This window comes from Macaca thibetana, chromosome 1 (assembly GCF_024542745.1).
Source record: "Macaca thibetana thibetana isolate TM-01 chromosome 1, ASM2454274v1, whole genome shotgun sequence".
NCBI classification, from domain to species: domain Eukaryota; kingdom Metazoa; phylum Chordata; class Mammalia; order Primates; family Cercopithecidae; genus Macaca; species Macaca thibetana.
Window position 1 is genome coordinate 35,538,048 of NC_065578.1, and position 16,405 is coordinate 35,554,452.

Consider the following 16,405-nt stretch of genomic DNA (forward strand, 5'->3'; position numbering starts at 1 on the left):
GTGCTGGTTTTACAGGCGTGAGCCACTGTACCTGGCCTTCCAGTCAGTTTTTATTTATTTTTTATTTTTGTTTTTTTTTTTTTTTGAGATGGAGTCTCGCTCTGTCACCCAGTATGGAGTGCAGTGGCACGATCTCGGCTCACTGCAACCTCTGCTTCCCAGGTTCAAGTGATTCTCCTGCCTCAGCCTCCTGAGTAGCTGGGACTATAGGCACGCACCACCATGCCCGACTAAATTTTTGTATTTTTAGTAGAGACGGGGTTTCACCATGTTGGCCAGGCTGGTCTCGAACTCCTGACCTCAAGTGATCTGCCTGCCTCGGCCTCCCAAAGTGTTGGGATTACAGGCATGAGCCACCGCGCCTGGCCCCAGTCAGTTCTTAATGAAAGAATGGGCCTTTTGTTTGTCATTCAGAGAACTTGCTCCTGGAGCAGGTGCAGCGACACAATGGTGAGACACAGTTTTAGTTCCTGCCTTTATGGAGCTCCCATCTCAGCCTTGCCAATGGCCGTGTGATCCTTCTCCTTTCCCTGCCTTTCTTCAGAGGCCTGTCATCGCAGCCTAACTTCTCAACCAGACATGCAAGTTACCTTCGCCTCCCTCTCCTGCCTCACCAGCCCCTGCTTCCTCAGATCCAGCCCGTCATGCCAAATTCACTAGTATTTCCCTGCCTGCCCCAGGCTCTGGAACGACCCTCTGCCCTTCCTCTGTGGAGTGCCTGTCACCTCCCGCTGGCCGAGTCCTGTTCCTGACCCAGTTCGAGCATCCAGCCTGAGCTCAGCACCCCTCTGGGCTTCCACACCTTAGTCAAACTGAATCAGGGGCCCTTCTCCCCATTAATCCTGTAATACTGTGGTAGGCTGTTGGCCGCCTGCCTCCTCCATTATACTGTGAACTCTTTGAGGGTAGAAACTGTATTCTTACCTCTGCCTCTCCAGCCTCAGTACAGTGCTGGACACACAAAGGATACTCAATGCGTATCTGTTGGGCTGCAGAACCTTGGAGATGGTGTTTACCTTCTCCAAGCCTCTGTTGCCTAATGTGTCACAACGATAATAACTCCTCCCAGGGATTTTGTGATAATTAAATGAGCTATCAGAAATACAATGCCTAGTGTGGTAACCAGCGCACAGTAGGTGTTCAATAAAGTTGCTTTCCTTTTTTCCCTTCTGCATAATTCAATATTTAGGAGGGAGGTTCTACTGATCTCCTTTGTGCTCCATTCTCTGTTGAGGACCCGCACCAGGAAACGGAGCTGCAGCAGCTGGAATAAAAGTTAGATTTAAGGAAACGAAAGTTAGATTTAAGGAAGAGCTTTCTTTAGGGTGTACTGAGGTTAAGATGATGAGCTGAGGAGTCAGGTTGCTTGGCTTTGCCACTTGCTGCCTGTGTGACTCCGAACAAGTGTTTAATCTCTTTGAGCCTTGGTTTTGTCATCTGTAAAATGGGGCTAACAGTATTGGCTTCATAGGATTCTTGAGAGAAATCAGTGACTGTAAGGTTTGTGGAACACAGCTAGGCACACAGTAAATGCTTAATAAGTGTTTACTATGGTGCATTGAAGAGCACAAGACAGACGAGGAGTCATCCCCTCTACCCGCACCCAGTGTCGGCTTTGTGGACACTTCCTCCTCCAGCTGTCCTGCCTCCCGCCCCTCCTCCATCAGACAAGGCCTCTGTGTGTTGGAAACCCCCGGTAAGGGAGTGCTGATGAGGGAACCCTATTCTCGGCAGCCTAGCTACTGAGCCAGAGTTGTTTCTGTTTCTGTTACTGCCTGTGATGTGTGGGGCTTCTGGGTAGGTCAAGGAGCAGCTTGTTCCAGAGGGGCCGGGGCGGGGGCCAGGTAGGCAAGCTGGGGTGAGTGCCCGGAAGTTGAGGCTATGGTGCTCAGTTGCCAGGGCTGGGGTTGGCTGGAATACAGCAGGCGGCTAAGATTGTGCAAACAGGTCATTGTGCAAACGCGCCCCTGTGTGTGACCTCGATTGTGCAAACAGGTGTTTACTGGAGGCTGCTCCGCTTGGGCAGTCTGCTTACAAAAAGCCCTTGAGCTGTTGACTTAGAAAGAAACTGGACACTCCTTCTTCCCTGAACCCACCCTGAACTTTCCGCCTCCTGGCCTTTGCTCAGGCTGTTCTCTCTGCGTCCAGTGCCCTCCCTCACCTCCACCTCAACTTGCTGAAATTCTACTCATTCTTCAAGGCTCAGAGAAAATGCCACTAAGTCTCTTTTTTTTCTTTTCTTTTTGTTTCTTTCCTTTCTTTTTTTTTTTTGAGATGGAGTCTCGCTCTGTCACCCAGGCTGGAGTGCAGTGGCTGGATCTCTGCTCACTGCAAGCTACGCCCCCCGGTTCACGCCATTCTTCTGCCTCAGCCTCCTGTGTAGCTGGGACCACAGGCGCCCGCCACCACACCCAGCTAATTTTTTTTTTGTATTTTTAGTAGAGACGGGGTTTCACCGTGTTAGCCAGGATGGTCTCAATCTCCTGACCTTGTGATCCGCCCGTCTCGGCCTCCCAAAGTGCTGGGATTACAGGCGTGAGCCACTGTGCCCGGCCCCTTTCTTTTTTTTGAGAAGGAGTTTCATTCTTTTTGCCCAGGCTGGAGTGCAGTGGTGTGATCTTGGCTCAGTACGACCTCCTCCTCCTGGGTTCATGCGATTCTCTGTCTCAGCCTCCCAAGTAGCTGGGATTACAGGCGCCCGCCACCGCGCCTGGCTAATTTTTGTATTTTTAGTAGAGAAGAGGTTTCATCATGTTGGCCAGGCTGGTCTGGAACTCCTGACCTCAGGCAATCTGCCCGCCTTGGCCTCCCAAAGTATTGGGATTACAGGTGTGAGCTACCGCGCCAGGCCACTAAGTCTTTTTTCATAAGCTTTCCCCTCATTTGTAGAGTGTGTCCTGTGATATATCTTTAGTGTCCTGATGTTGTTTTACCTTATGGCGCTTTCCAGATCCGTGAGTTCAAGGATCTTTCCTTATTCACCTCTGAAAGGCTGGGAGGCTGAGGCCCAGAGAGGGAATGTGACCTGCCCATGTCCCACAGCCATTTTGAGGCTGAACTGGGCTCCAAATCAGGCCTTTGCATTTTCTGCCACACTCACCACCCCTCTTTTAGGCCTCATCCACTCTGACGTTGGACTTTTGCTCTAACCCCTGGGATGAGGTGGGAACTGGAGGGATAGGTGGGACTTGTATGGAGGAGGGAAGTATGCTGGGCAGGGGGACAGTGAGAACCAAGACACGGAGGCTGGAATGGGTGCCATGACAGAGGTAGAAGGTGGCCCAGGCCTGGGAATGGCAGTGGTGGTGGTGGTGGGGAGGGAAGGCCTGCATTCTAGACCCACAGATAGCATTGATGCTGCATGACCCTGAGCAGCACCTCATAGTCCTGCCTCATAGACCCCCAGCTCCCCTTGAAGCTCCACACACACCCCAAACTAAACACGCCTCCCAGCTGAGCTCCTCCATGTTTTCTCCTGAAAACCTGGTTTTCTGTCCTGGTGAATCCAGAAACTTGAACTGGTTCTGAACACCTCCCTGCCGGTTACCCCCTACATCCGGTCTGTCGCTCCTTCCAGTGGGATTTGCCCCTTCTCTCCCACCTTACAGCCCCTGCAGGAAGCCAGGCCACCATTGTTGTCTCCTTGGATAACGTCTCGGCTTCGTCCTGGTCTCCCTGACTTCATTCCTGGGATACCACCCTTGCTATACTTAGCTGGAGTGCTTCTTCCAAATTGCAAATTCCAGTATGTCACCACCCAACTGAAAATTGGCTGGGCGTGGTGGCTCATGCCTGTAATCCCAGCACTTTGGGAGGCCAAGGCAGGCTGATCACCTGAGGTCAGGAGTTTGAGACCAACCTGGCTAACATGGTGAAACCCCGTCTCTACTAAAAATACAAAAATTAGCTGGGCATGGTGGCGGGCACCTGTAATCGCAGCTACTGGGGAGGCTGAGGCAGGAGAGTCACTTGAACCCGGGAGGCGGAGGTTGCAGCGAGCCAAGACTGTGCCACTGCACTCCAGTGTGGGCAACAAAAGCGAAACTCCTTCAAAAAAAAAAAAGAAAAGAAAATCATCCATCCATTGGTTCCTCTCTGTCCATGGGCTAAAGTTCTAAGTCTTCTTCATGTCCTTTGAGGCCCTTCAAAACCAGACCCTGAGTCCTTCTTCACCGTGGAGCCTCATCTCTCTCTCTCTTTTCTGTCCAGGTCCTAATCCCTGGAACCTGTGAATATATCACCTTACATGTCAAAAGAACTTTGAAAATGTGATTAAGGTTGGGATGAGGAGATTATCTTGGATTATCTGGGTAGATCCAAGAGTCTCATCTCTTGATACTCCCTTTCCCAACTCCTTTTCCTCATTTAAAAAAAAAATAATTAATTTTTTATTTTCTTTTGAGACGGAGTTTCGTTCTTGTTGCCCAGGCTGGAGTGCAATGGCTCAATCTCGGCTCACTGCAACCTCCGCCTCCTGAGTTCAAGCGATTCTCCTGCCTCAGCCTCCCGAGCAGCTGGGATTACAGGCATGTGCTACCATGCCTGGGTAATTTTGTGTTTATTTATTTATCTTTTTGGAGACAGAGTCTTGCTCTGCTGCCCAGGCTGGAGTTCAGTGCTGCAACCTTGGCTCACTGCAACCTCTGCCTCCAGGGTTCAAGTGATTCTCCTGCCTCAGCCTCCCAAGTAGCGGGGACTACAGGCATGTGCCACCACACAGGGCTAGTTTTTTGTATTTTTAGTAGAGATGGGGCTTCACCATGTTAGCCAGGATGGTCTCGATCTCCTGACCTCGTGCTCTGCCCGCCTCGGCCTACCAAAGTGCTGGGATTACAGGTGTGAGCCACCGTGCCCAGCCTTTGTTTTTGAGAGGGAGTCTCCCTGCGATGCCCGGGCTGGAGTGCAATATGATCTTGGCTCACTGCAACCTTCGCCTCCAGGGTTCAAGTGATTCTCCTGCTTCAGCCTCCTGAGTAGCTGGGATTACAGGTGTACACCACCATGCCTGACTAATTTTTGTATTTTTAGTAGAGATGGGGTTTCACCATGTTGGTCAGGCTGGTCTCGAACTCCTGACCTCGTGATCCTCCCACCTGCCCACCTCAGCCTTCCAAAGTGCTGGGATTACAGGCGTAAGCCACCGTGCCCGGCCTTTTTTTTTTTTTTTGAGACGGAGTCTTCCTGCGACGCCCAGGCTGGAGTGCAGTGGTGCGATCTCGGCTCACTGCAGTCTCCGCCTCCCGGGTTCAAATGATTCTCCTGCCTCAGCCTGTCAAGTAGCTGGGATTACAGAACCTGGCACTATGCCCAGTTAATTTTTGTATTTTTAGTAGAGATGGGGTTTCACCATATTGGCCAGGCTAGTTTGGAACTCCTGACCTCAGGTGATCCACTTGCTTCCCAAAGTGCTGGGATTAGAGGTCTGAGCCACTGCACCCGTCCCTCTTCCTCTTCATGAACCTGGCACTTCAACCATTCCAGTTATCATCATCATCATCTAATCATGTGCTGCTTTTTTCATGGCTCTAAGCCTTTTCCCATAGTTTCCTTCTGCTTCGGAATGCCCTTCCCTTATTTGTATGTCTGAAGAAATCTCTTTCATCCCTCAAAATCCAGCTGGCATGTCACCTCTTCTATGAAGCCTTCCCAGATTTCCCAGACTGCATTGGGTGTTGCTCCCGGATGCTCTGTGAAGGCTTGGATGGATCCGTTACCTCAGTACTCAGCGTGCGGCCTGACATGGAGGAGGTGTTCATGAAAGGTTGCTGTACAATTTGGATGTTGGACCTGGATTTTCAGGCCTTGGGGCCCACAGGGGGCCCATCCAGTTACCTACTGAGAAGTCTAGAGGAGTCTCTTCCAACACGGGGCAGCCAGCACTGCATTCTCTTGCTTCCCTGGTGCTCAGCTGAGCAGGATTTTCTGCCTTTGAGTGGTGCCCACAAATGAGAAATGAATTAATGAGGACATCACTGACACTGAATACCAGTGGGCAAAACACCCCAGGCTGTCTCCCCAGGCTGCAGAGAGGCTGGGATGGCTGCCCAGATGCTCTCTTGGGGCCTGCCTCTGGGGAAGGAAGCAGAATTCTAGCTTGGAGTGGGCAGAAGAGAAGACTTCCCCCTCCTTCTTATCCCCTGCTTGTGGTCTTCTGGCCAGGCAGGCCTTATCTCTGCTCTCCGGGCCTGGCCTGCCATGGTATGGCTGGGGAGGGGCATGGTCCTGGTGGTCGGGGTGATGGGGAATCAGAGACTGAAAGGAGATAAAGCTCAGATGCTTATCTTGGCTCGGAGGAAGCCTATTCCCTCTACAACCCTGTGACTGGAGGATGGGGTTGGGTGCAGGAAAGAGTCCCTAGGCCAGGCCAGCTTCTGCCCTATTCATGGGCTTCCTTGGGTGAGGGAGCTAGACCCACCTTTCCAGGGTCTGAGGCCCCCTTCCCCATCAGGCAGCTGGTTTATGTCCCCACAGCACTGGGTGGGCAGTGGGGAGGGGAGAAGACAGGGCCATTTTTCCTAAAATTCTTGCCAGGAAGAGTGGCCAAGATAAGTCAAATGACCTGTGTAAGGACAGAGAGAGGCAAAGGCAGGTTCAGAGCTTGTGGAATCAGAGCCTAAGGCCTGCATTCTCCCCTACTTCCTGGGGAGTCTGACCTGGATCCTGAGAAGGAAGAGGGGTTCCCAGAGGTAGCCAGTCTGCTCCCTTGGTCCCATGTCCTCTGCCACTGCAGTCTGGCACCAGGGGACACAGATGGGGGTTCCTGCCCATAGATAAGCCTCTGGGTTAGGGGCACCAGGGAGCAGAGGGATGGTGGCTTTTGCAACCTCCTTGTGGTTATACTGTTCTTATGAGTGGTCTAGACTGCTGAGGCGAGGCTGGATGTGTTATCTCTATCACCTCTCTGACCTCCCAGGCTATTATATGTTTCCTGGAATGTCCAGTTTATTCGATTCATGCACTTATTTATTCACCCACTCCATACCCCATGAGCTCTTCTTTCTATTCATTCTCTCACTCACCCGTTTATTCACCCATCTATCTACCCATTCATGCATCTATCCATCTACCCATCCATCTATCCTTCCATCCATCCATCAAAACTACCAACTCAGCCATCCATCCACCATCCCTGCATCCATCTGTCCATCCATATATCCATCCACCCAACTATCCATCCATTCACCCACTAATTCATCCATTCATTATCCATGCATCCATCCGTCTATATGTCCATCCATCCACCACTTATCCATCTATCCATCTACCCATCATACCCATCCATCCATTCATCCAACCACCACCCATGCACTCACCTATCCACCCATCCAGTCATTAATCCAGTAAAAAATTTTGAGCACCTATTACCAATCAGGTCCTGCACTTGGACCTTAGGGTAGTGTGTGAATAAAACCCCAGGCTGTAATGGTCTGTGACAAGCAAACTTTCTCACAGGACCTCTGAATGCCTGCCATCCCTAAGGATGCCACACTCTCTCTGTGCAGCCCTTATGAATGCAGGCAACTCCTTCTCCCAAACTCCAGGAACCAGAAATGACAGGATCCAGAAATGTGGTTGGATTTCCTCTTGATTCCAGATGCGTTATATGCAGATGTGACTCCAGTACCCTCATTTAAGGCTCTTGCCCTGTGAAGCTGTACCACCTTCTATGGCTCCCCATCACCCTCCTGCTGGCCTCCAGTTACTTGGCTTCTGTCTCTTTTTTTCTTTTTTTTTCAGATGGAGTTTTGCTCTTGTCACCCAGGCTGGAGTACAGTGGCATGATCTCAGCTCACTGCAACCTCCGCCTCCCAGGTTCATGCCATTCTTCTGCCTCAGCCTCCCAAGCAGCTGGGATTACAGGCGCCTGCCACCACGCCTGGCTAATTTTTGTATTTTTGGTAGAGATGGGGTTTCAGCATGTTGGCCAGGCTGGTCTTGAACTCCTGACCTCAGGTGATCCACCCGCTTCAGCCTCCCAAAGTGCTGGGATTACAGGCGTGAGCCACCGTGCCTGGCCGGCCTCTGTCTCTTGACATGGGTACCCCTCATAGTCTTTCTCTCTATTCCCATCCTGCCACCATCTGGGGGAACTGTACTGGCCACAAGAGTGCTGTGCTCACACACCGGTTTTCAATTCCTTGACTGGGTTATCTCTAAGGGCTTTTCCATTTTAGACACACAATATCTTGTTTACATCAGGGACTTTGCCATCACCTGGATCTGCTCAACCTCTAGAACCTTCCATCCAACACCTCCTCTTGGACCATAGGCCTCCCTCTGTCCCTCTCTCACCCCCTCACCCCCACAGCTCCTGCTCTCTAAACTCAGAGAGGCCTCCAGGCTCTGCTCCCACTATTTCCTCATCTATCACCTCCTCCTCACTTCCCTTCCTTTTTTCCCCCCGCCGGGATCCCAGCATTAATTCACTGAAGATTCTCTTACCTGTGCTCCAGGATTTGTGCAGTCCTCTCCATCCCTCTCCCTGCCCAGCAGAGCTTCACAGGTTGGAGTATTTCTTTTTGGAGTGGGTCTCATTCTGTCGCCTAGGCTGGGGTGCAGTGGCACAAACATGCTTCCTTACAACTTCGACCTCCCTGGCTCAAGTGATCCTCCCACCTCAGACTCCTGAGTAGCTGGGACTTCAGGCACACACCACCATGCTTGGCTAAATTAAAAAAATTTTTTTTTGTAGAGATGGAGTCTGGCCACGTTGCCCAGGCTGGTCTTAAACTCCTGGACTCAAACAATCCTCCTACTTGGCCTCCCAAAGTGCTGGGATTAGAGGTGTGAACCATCATGCCCGGCCTGGATTGGATTCTTAAGGTAAACTTTTTATTGACGAATAATGTATAGACCATTATAAAATTCTAATTGCAATTTTTAACCTTACCATAAGTGTATATAACTATATACACATATGATTTTAAGTGCTTAATTTTGACATAACTGAGGTTTATACGAAATTTGCAAGAATCGTGGGAGAAAACTCCTGTATACCCCTCACCCAAATTCTTAAAATGTTATCAACATTGTATCAAATTTCCTTTCTCTCTTTCTGTGTGTGTATACACGCCTTCACAGGTAAAGATTGTTTTCTGAACTGTTTGAGAGTAAGTTGTATATGTGATCCTCCTATACTCCAAGTTCTTCCGTTGCGTGTTTCCTAAAAAACAAGGACATCATCTTACATATGACCACAGTACGGAAGTTACCATTGTTACAACGGTAGCTAATCTACAGATTTTATTCAGATTTCAGATCTTATTCAGATTGTCATAGATATAGATTTTAAAATGTATTATGTAACATTTGATATGTAAGAATGCTTGAAAACGATGAAATGTAATAACAAAATGGTCATCTGTCAACCAATCACCAAACTTAAGTTCTAGAACAAGGTCAAGAAACTATGGTCCGCAGGCCAAATCCTGCCCGCTGCCTGGTGTTGTGGCACAGTCACACCCATTCATTTACACCTTGTTTATGGCTGTTTTGGAGGTACAAAGCTGCAGAGCTGAGTAGTTGTGACAGAGACCTTATGTTCCATAAAACTAACACATTTGCCACCTGACCCTTTACAAAAAAGTTTGCCATCCTCTGGTCTAGAGCAGAGCTGTCCAGTGGAACTTTCTGTGATGATGGAAATATTCTGTAAATCTGTGCTGTCCAATACAGTAGCCACTAGCCACGTGTGACTAGCATTTGAAATGTGGTTAGCGTGTCTGAGGAACTGAGTTTTATTTTTTTTTAAAATTGTTTAAAAATTTTTATATTTGGCCGGGCGCGGTGGCTCAAGCCTGTAATCCCAGCACTTTGGGAGGCCGAGACGGGCGGATCACGAGGTCAGGAGATCGAGACCATCCTGGCTAACATGGTGAAACCCCGTCTCTACTAAAAATACAAAAACTTAGCCGGGCGAGGTGGCAGGCGCCTGTAGTCCCAGCTACTCGGGAGGCTGAGGCAGGAGAATGGCGTAAACCCGGGAGGCGGAGCTTGCAGTGAGCTGAGATCTGGCCACTGCACTCCAGCCTGGGTGACAGAGTGAGACTCCGTCTCAAAAAAAAAAAAAAAAAAAAAAAAAAAAAAAAAAAAAAAAAAAAAAAAAAAAAAAAAAAATTTATATTTGTAAAATAGAGATGGGGGGGTCTCACTGTCTTGCCCAGGCTGGTCTTGAACTCCTGAGCTCAAGCAATCCTCCTGCCTTGGCCTCCCAAAGTGCTGGGATTACAGGCATGGGCCACCATGCCTGCCCCTGGATTTTAAATTGTATTTAATTTTAATTAATTTAGAGTAATTAATTGACTGATTGATTAATTTTTTTGAGACAGGGTTGAGCTCTGTCTCCCAGGCTGGAGTGTAGTGGCGCCATCATGGCTCACTGCAACCTTGACCTCCCAGGATCAATTGATCCTCCTACCTCAGCCTCCCCAGTAGCTGGGACTACAGGCATGTGCCTCCATGCCCCGCTAATTTTTTGTATTTTTTGTAGCGGTGAGGTTTCACCCTGTTGCCCAGACTGGTCTTGAACTCCTTGACTCAAGTGATCCTCCCACTTTGGCCTCCCAAAGTGCTGGGATTACACATGTGAGTCACCATGCCTGGCCAATTAATGTAAATTTAAGTCAAAATGTCTACATGTGGCTAATGCTACCATATCGGAAAGCATAGTTCGAGAATGTCACTTGTATCTTTTCATCCACTCGTAAACTCCTTCCTATTCTACTTCCCTGTGTCCTCACTCCCAGAGGCAGCAACTCTCTTGAGTTCTGTGTTTATCATTCCATTTCTATTGCAACATATAATTATCACATTTGTTTTTGAACTTTATAAAAATGCTATCATTCTGTATCTGGTGTTTTGCAACTTGGTTTTTTTCATTCTGACTTACATTTCTGCCATCTTGTGATGGGTAATGGAAGCTTATTCATATTTCTTCTCTGTATGATTCACTGCATACCTATACCAAAATATAGTTTTACCCATTTCCTGTTAATGCCTGTTGGGATGGTTTTCATTTTTTGTTACTGGGGACATTCTTGTACATTTTTTTCTGGTGCCATAAGTTCATGAATTTCTTTAGAAGAAGAATTGCTAGGCAAGTAGAATATCAAATGTTCAGGCTTACAAATGGTACCATCTTGTTTTCCAAGATGTTTGTTTATGCTTATTTATGTTCCCACCAAGCAGAGTGTAAAAGTTCCTGTTGATCCGGATCTTTGCCAGCCATTGGTGGTGTCGGCGCCTTCTTCATTTTGCCAACTTAGTGGGTGTAAAATTATATCTCGTGTTGTCTTAATTTGCATTTTTCGGATTATTAATGAAGTTGATCTTCTTTTCAAGTGTTGATTGGTCTTTTGTGTTCCGCTTCGGAGAAATGCTCTTGTTCATGTCTTCTGCTCAGGTTTTCAGCTGGGCTGTCAGCTGTGTGTGTTGCAAATAACTTCTCCCAGTTGGTGGCGTGCCTTTTCATTTTATTATGTCTTGATAGAGAAAATTGCTTAGTTTTAACGTAATTAAGTTTATGAATATATTCTTTATGGTTGGTACTTTTGATCTTGTTGAAGGAAGCCTTTCCTGTTCTGAGGTCATAAAGATATTCTTCTATATTTTCTTTTATGAGTTTAAAGATTTTGCCTTTCCTGCTTAAGTTTTGAATCCAACTGGAATAGATATCACTTATGATTTGGGGAAAGGATTCAATTTTATGCTTTTCTGTGTAGATATTGAGCTGTTCATTTATTGAATAGCTCTTCCTTTCCCCAGTGATCTGCAGTGCTACCTCAGTGTCATATATCACATTTCCATATATTTGTGGCTCATTTTGAGGCTCTTCATTCTATTCCATTGGTCTACTTAATCATCCCTGTGTCAATCTCATTCTATCTCAGTTACATTACATTTATAAGTCTTGATATCTGATAAGGCATGCTATCCCACCTTGTTTTTCTCCCCAGTTTTGCCTGTTCTTGTGCCTTTGCTCTCCTAAGGTATTTTAGAATGAACTTGTCAGGATCCACACAAATTCTGTTGTGATTTTGATTGGAGTTGCATTGATTTTAAAGATCAATTTAGAGGAAATAGATACCTCCAAATATTGAGTCTCCTTATTCATGAAGGATTTTAAAAAGTTATTATTTATTGTCTCTCTTTTTTCTTTTTTTGAGATAGGGTTTGCTCTGTCGCCCAGGCTGGACTGTAGTGGCATAATCATAGCTCACTGCAGCTTAGAGATGAGGTCTCACTATGTTGCCCAAGCTGGTCTCCAACTCCTGAGCTCAAGTGATCCGCCTTCTTTGTCCTCCCAAAGTGCTGGGATTACAGGTGTGAGCCATTGCACCCAGCTGTGTCTTTAAGGTTTATAATTCTTTCCTTCCAGGTCTTACGTATCTTTTGTTATTTTTATTTTTATTTTTTTGAAATTGTAGATGATATGTATTTTTAAAATGCATCTAGCCGGGCGCGGTGGCTCAAGCCTGTAATCCCAGCACTTTGGGAGGCCGAGACGGGCGGATCACGAGGTCGGGAGATCGAGACCATCCTGGCTAACATGGTGAAACCCCGTCTCTACTAAAAAATACAAAAAACTAGCCGGGCGAGGTGGTGGGCGCCTGTAGACCCAGCTACTCGGGAGGCTGAGGCAGGAGAATGGCGTAAATCCGGGAGGCGGAGCTTGCAGTGAGCTGAGATCCGGCCACTGCACTCCAGCCTGGGCGACAGAGCAAGACTCCGTCTCAAAAAAAAAAAAAAAAAAAAAAAAAAAAAATGCATCTCTTAAATATAATTGCTTTAATTAAAGGTATCTTTCTCCTTTCCTCTTATGTTGTTTTTAACATCCAGTAACATTGTTTAATCTCTTATTCTAACATTTTATTTGTAGATTTTGGGGTTTTTCTTTTTCTTTTCTTTTCTTTTTTTTTTGAGATAGAGTCTCACTCTGTTGCCCAAGCTGGAGTGCAGTGGCACAAAATTGGCTCACTGCAACCTCTGCCTCCCAGGTTCAAGCGATTCTCCTGCCTCAGCCTCTCAAATAGCTGGGATTACAGGCGCTCACCACCATGTCCGGCTAATTTTTGTATTTTTAATAGAGATGGGGTTTCACCATGTTGGCCAGGCTGGTCTTGAACTCCTGACATTAAGTGAGTAAATTTTCAATGTTCTCACTACAAGAAATGATATGTATTAGAGGTGATGGATATGTTAATTAGCTTGATTTAATTATTTCATATTATATTTATAAATCATAATATCAGTTTGTACTCCATAAATATATACAATTATAAGTTGTCAATTTACAATAAAAAATTTAAAAACTTTTAAAAAGAAAAAAATGTAGTGTTTCTCATGTAGTCCGTTAATGTGATGAGTACATTTATAGATTTATAATATTGAAACTTCCTTGCAGTTCTAGGGTACACCCAACTTAGCCATAAAATACTGTCATTTTTATGTACTGGTGGATTCAAGTTGTTATTATCTTGTTTAAGACTTTGGTGTCTATGCTACTGAGTAAAATCGGCCTGTAATTTTCCTTTCTCACACTCTCTTTGTTAGATTTTGGAATCTAGGTTATACTGTCCTCGTGGAATGGGCTGGGGAGTGCTCTGTCTTTTTCTATTCTCTGTAAGGGCTTTTTAAGTTGGAATGGTCTGTGCCTTGATATACAGTTGATCACAGTATTTCACTTTCTATCTTTCTAATATCTTCTGGATCTGTAAATATGTTGCCTCAAAATTTTTTAATAAGAGTTTTTGGTGACTTCTGTCTTTTACTTTCCATCAATCTTGCCAGAGGTCTGTCTTTTATTAGCCTTTTCAAGAAACCAATTTTTGACTTTGTTGTGTGTGTACATTTTTTTTACTGCATCTTTGCTTTGATGTAATTAATTTTTCTTCTTAGCTTTATTATTACTTCCTGTGGACTTATTTTATGGTTCTTTTTATAAGCTCTTAAGTTGGGGCTTCGTTGATCAATTTTTGGGCTAAACTTTCAAGGTTCAACATTTTATTAGAAGTGCTGCTTTGGCTCTCTTTGTTTTGATAAGCACTGTTTTCTTTCTCTCTTTCTTTTTTTTTTTTTTTTTTTTTTTGTCTTTTGAGATGGAGTTTCACTGTGATTGCCCAGGCTGCAGTGCAGTAGCGTGATCTCAGCTCACGGCAACCTCTGCCTCCCGGGTTCAAGTGATTCTCTTGCCTCAGCCTCCTGAGTAGCTGGGATTACAGGTGTCCGCCACCATGCCCGGCTAATTTTGTATTTTTAGTAGAGACGGGTTTTCTCCATGTTGGTCAGGCTGGTCTTGAACTCCCAACCTCAGGTGATCTGCCCACCTCGGCCTTCCAGAGTGCTGGGATTACAGGCATGAGCCACCACGTCTGGCCAATAAGCACTGTTTTCATTATCATTCTGCTCTAAGTGCCTTAAAATATATAGTTATTTCTTTGACTTATGAATTACTCAGAAGAAAGCTTTAAACTTTTCAAATGTATGTGAATTTTAAATTTATCTGTTTCTCACTGAGTTCTAATTTAAATGCAGCACAGTTAGAGAAAATGATGTGTGTGATGATGATTCTTTGGAATTGAGTCTTGCTTTATAACCTAGCACATGGTCAATTAAAATAATTTTTATAATCTCAGTATTTTGGGAAGCTGAGGTGGGAGAATCCCATGAGACTAGGCGTTTGAGACCAGCCTGGGCAACATAGTGAGACCTTGGCCAAGCATGGTGGCTCATGCCTGTAATCTCAGCACTTTGGGAGGCTGAGGTGGGCGGATCATGAGGTCAGGAGTTCGAGACCAGTCTGGTGAAACCCCGTCTCTACTAAAAATGTGAAAATGAGCCGGGCGTGGTGATGTGTGCCTGTAATCCCAGCTACTTGGAAGGCTGAGGCAGGAGAATTGTTTGAACCCAGGAGGCAGAGGTTGCAGTGAGCCAAGATCACGCCATTGCACTCCAGCCTGGGTGACAGAGGGAGACTCAGTCTCAAAAACAAACAAAAACAAAAACATAGTGAGACCCTGTCTCTAAAAAAAAAAAAAAATTAGCTGGGCGTGGTGGTGTGTGCCTGTAGTCCCAGACACTCGAGAGGCTGAGGTGGGAGGATTGCTTGAGCCCAAGGGTTCAAGGTTACAGCGATTTATGATTGTGCCACTGTACTCCAGCCTGAGCGACATAATGAGACTCTGTCTCTAAGAAAAAAAAAAATTAAAAAAAATTTAAAAAAATGTGTGCTTGAGAAGTTTAGTCTCTAGATGCAGCATTCCATAAGCTTCCATTCCACTTTGCTTGTTATATATTATTCAAATCCTGTTTGACTAATTTTCTGTCTGCTTGACCTGCCAGTTATGGAGATGTGAGTATTCAAATCTCTCTCCATGAGAGTGGGTTTTGTATTTTCCCTGCAGTCTCATCAACTGCTGATTTCTAATTTTTGAGGCTACTTTACATGTAGATTAAGAATTGTTGTGTTTTCCAGAAAAAGCTAACTTTTCTATCCCTTTTAAGATGCTTTGCATCTTAAAGACTGTTTTTCTTCTGATTTTAGTGTAGCTCTCCCAGCTTTCTTTTTTTAAAAATTCCTTAATTTTTTTTTAGAGACAGGATCTCGCTCGCTCTGTCACCCAGGCTAGAGTGTAGTGGCGTGATCATCGCTTACTGCAGCTTCGAACTTCTTGGCTCAAGTAACCCTTCCACCTCAGCCTCCTGAGTAGGTGGAACTATAGACACACACCACTATGCCTGCTAATTATTTTTTATTGTAGAGATGGGGTCTTGCTATGTTGCCCAGGCTGGCCTCAAACTGCTGGCCTCAAGCAATTCTCCCAGCTCGTCCTCCCAAAGTGCTGGGATTACTAGTGTAAGCCACCGCATTCGACCTCCAGTTTCTTTTGATTAGTGTTTGTGTGGTCCTTCAATCTATCTCCTTATGTTTCAGTGTTTTAGATATGCCACCATATGCAGCATAGAGCTGGATTTTTAAAAATCCAGTCTAACAATATGTATTTTAAATAGCGCACATAGACTTTTAGTTTATTGTGATTATAGATACATCTTGAGTTATTTTTGTTATCTTTCTTATTCTATTCCCTCTCCTCCTATTCTTTCTCTTCCTACTTGTTCTTCCTTCCTTTGGTTTTATTGAGTTTGTTTATTTTCTTACTCTATCCTTTTCTACCTCCTTTATTGATTTGGAATTTATATACCCTACTTGTATATTTCTATTGAAATAGATAGATTGCTTCTATATTTCTATTGAGATAGATAGATTCTATTGATTGCTTTTGAAATTCTATCCTGCATACCTAAAGAAGTCTCAGGTTATTAGTATCTCAACCACCTTCCTAAATAATAGAAGGACCTTTGAACCCTTTGGCTGTGATCTTCCTCTACAGGTTTACATACTCTCTTT

The 16,405-nt window shown here is 45.7% G+C and overlaps 1 protein-coding gene across 2 annotated transcripts in view; it reads right to left on the reverse strand.

Annotated features, from left to right (window-relative positions):
- MRPS15 (mitochondrial ribosomal protein S15) overlaps window positions 1-16,405 on the reverse strand; it is a 602,556-nt gene that overhangs the window by 30,533 nt on the left and 555,618 nt on the right. The window lies entirely within an intron of this gene.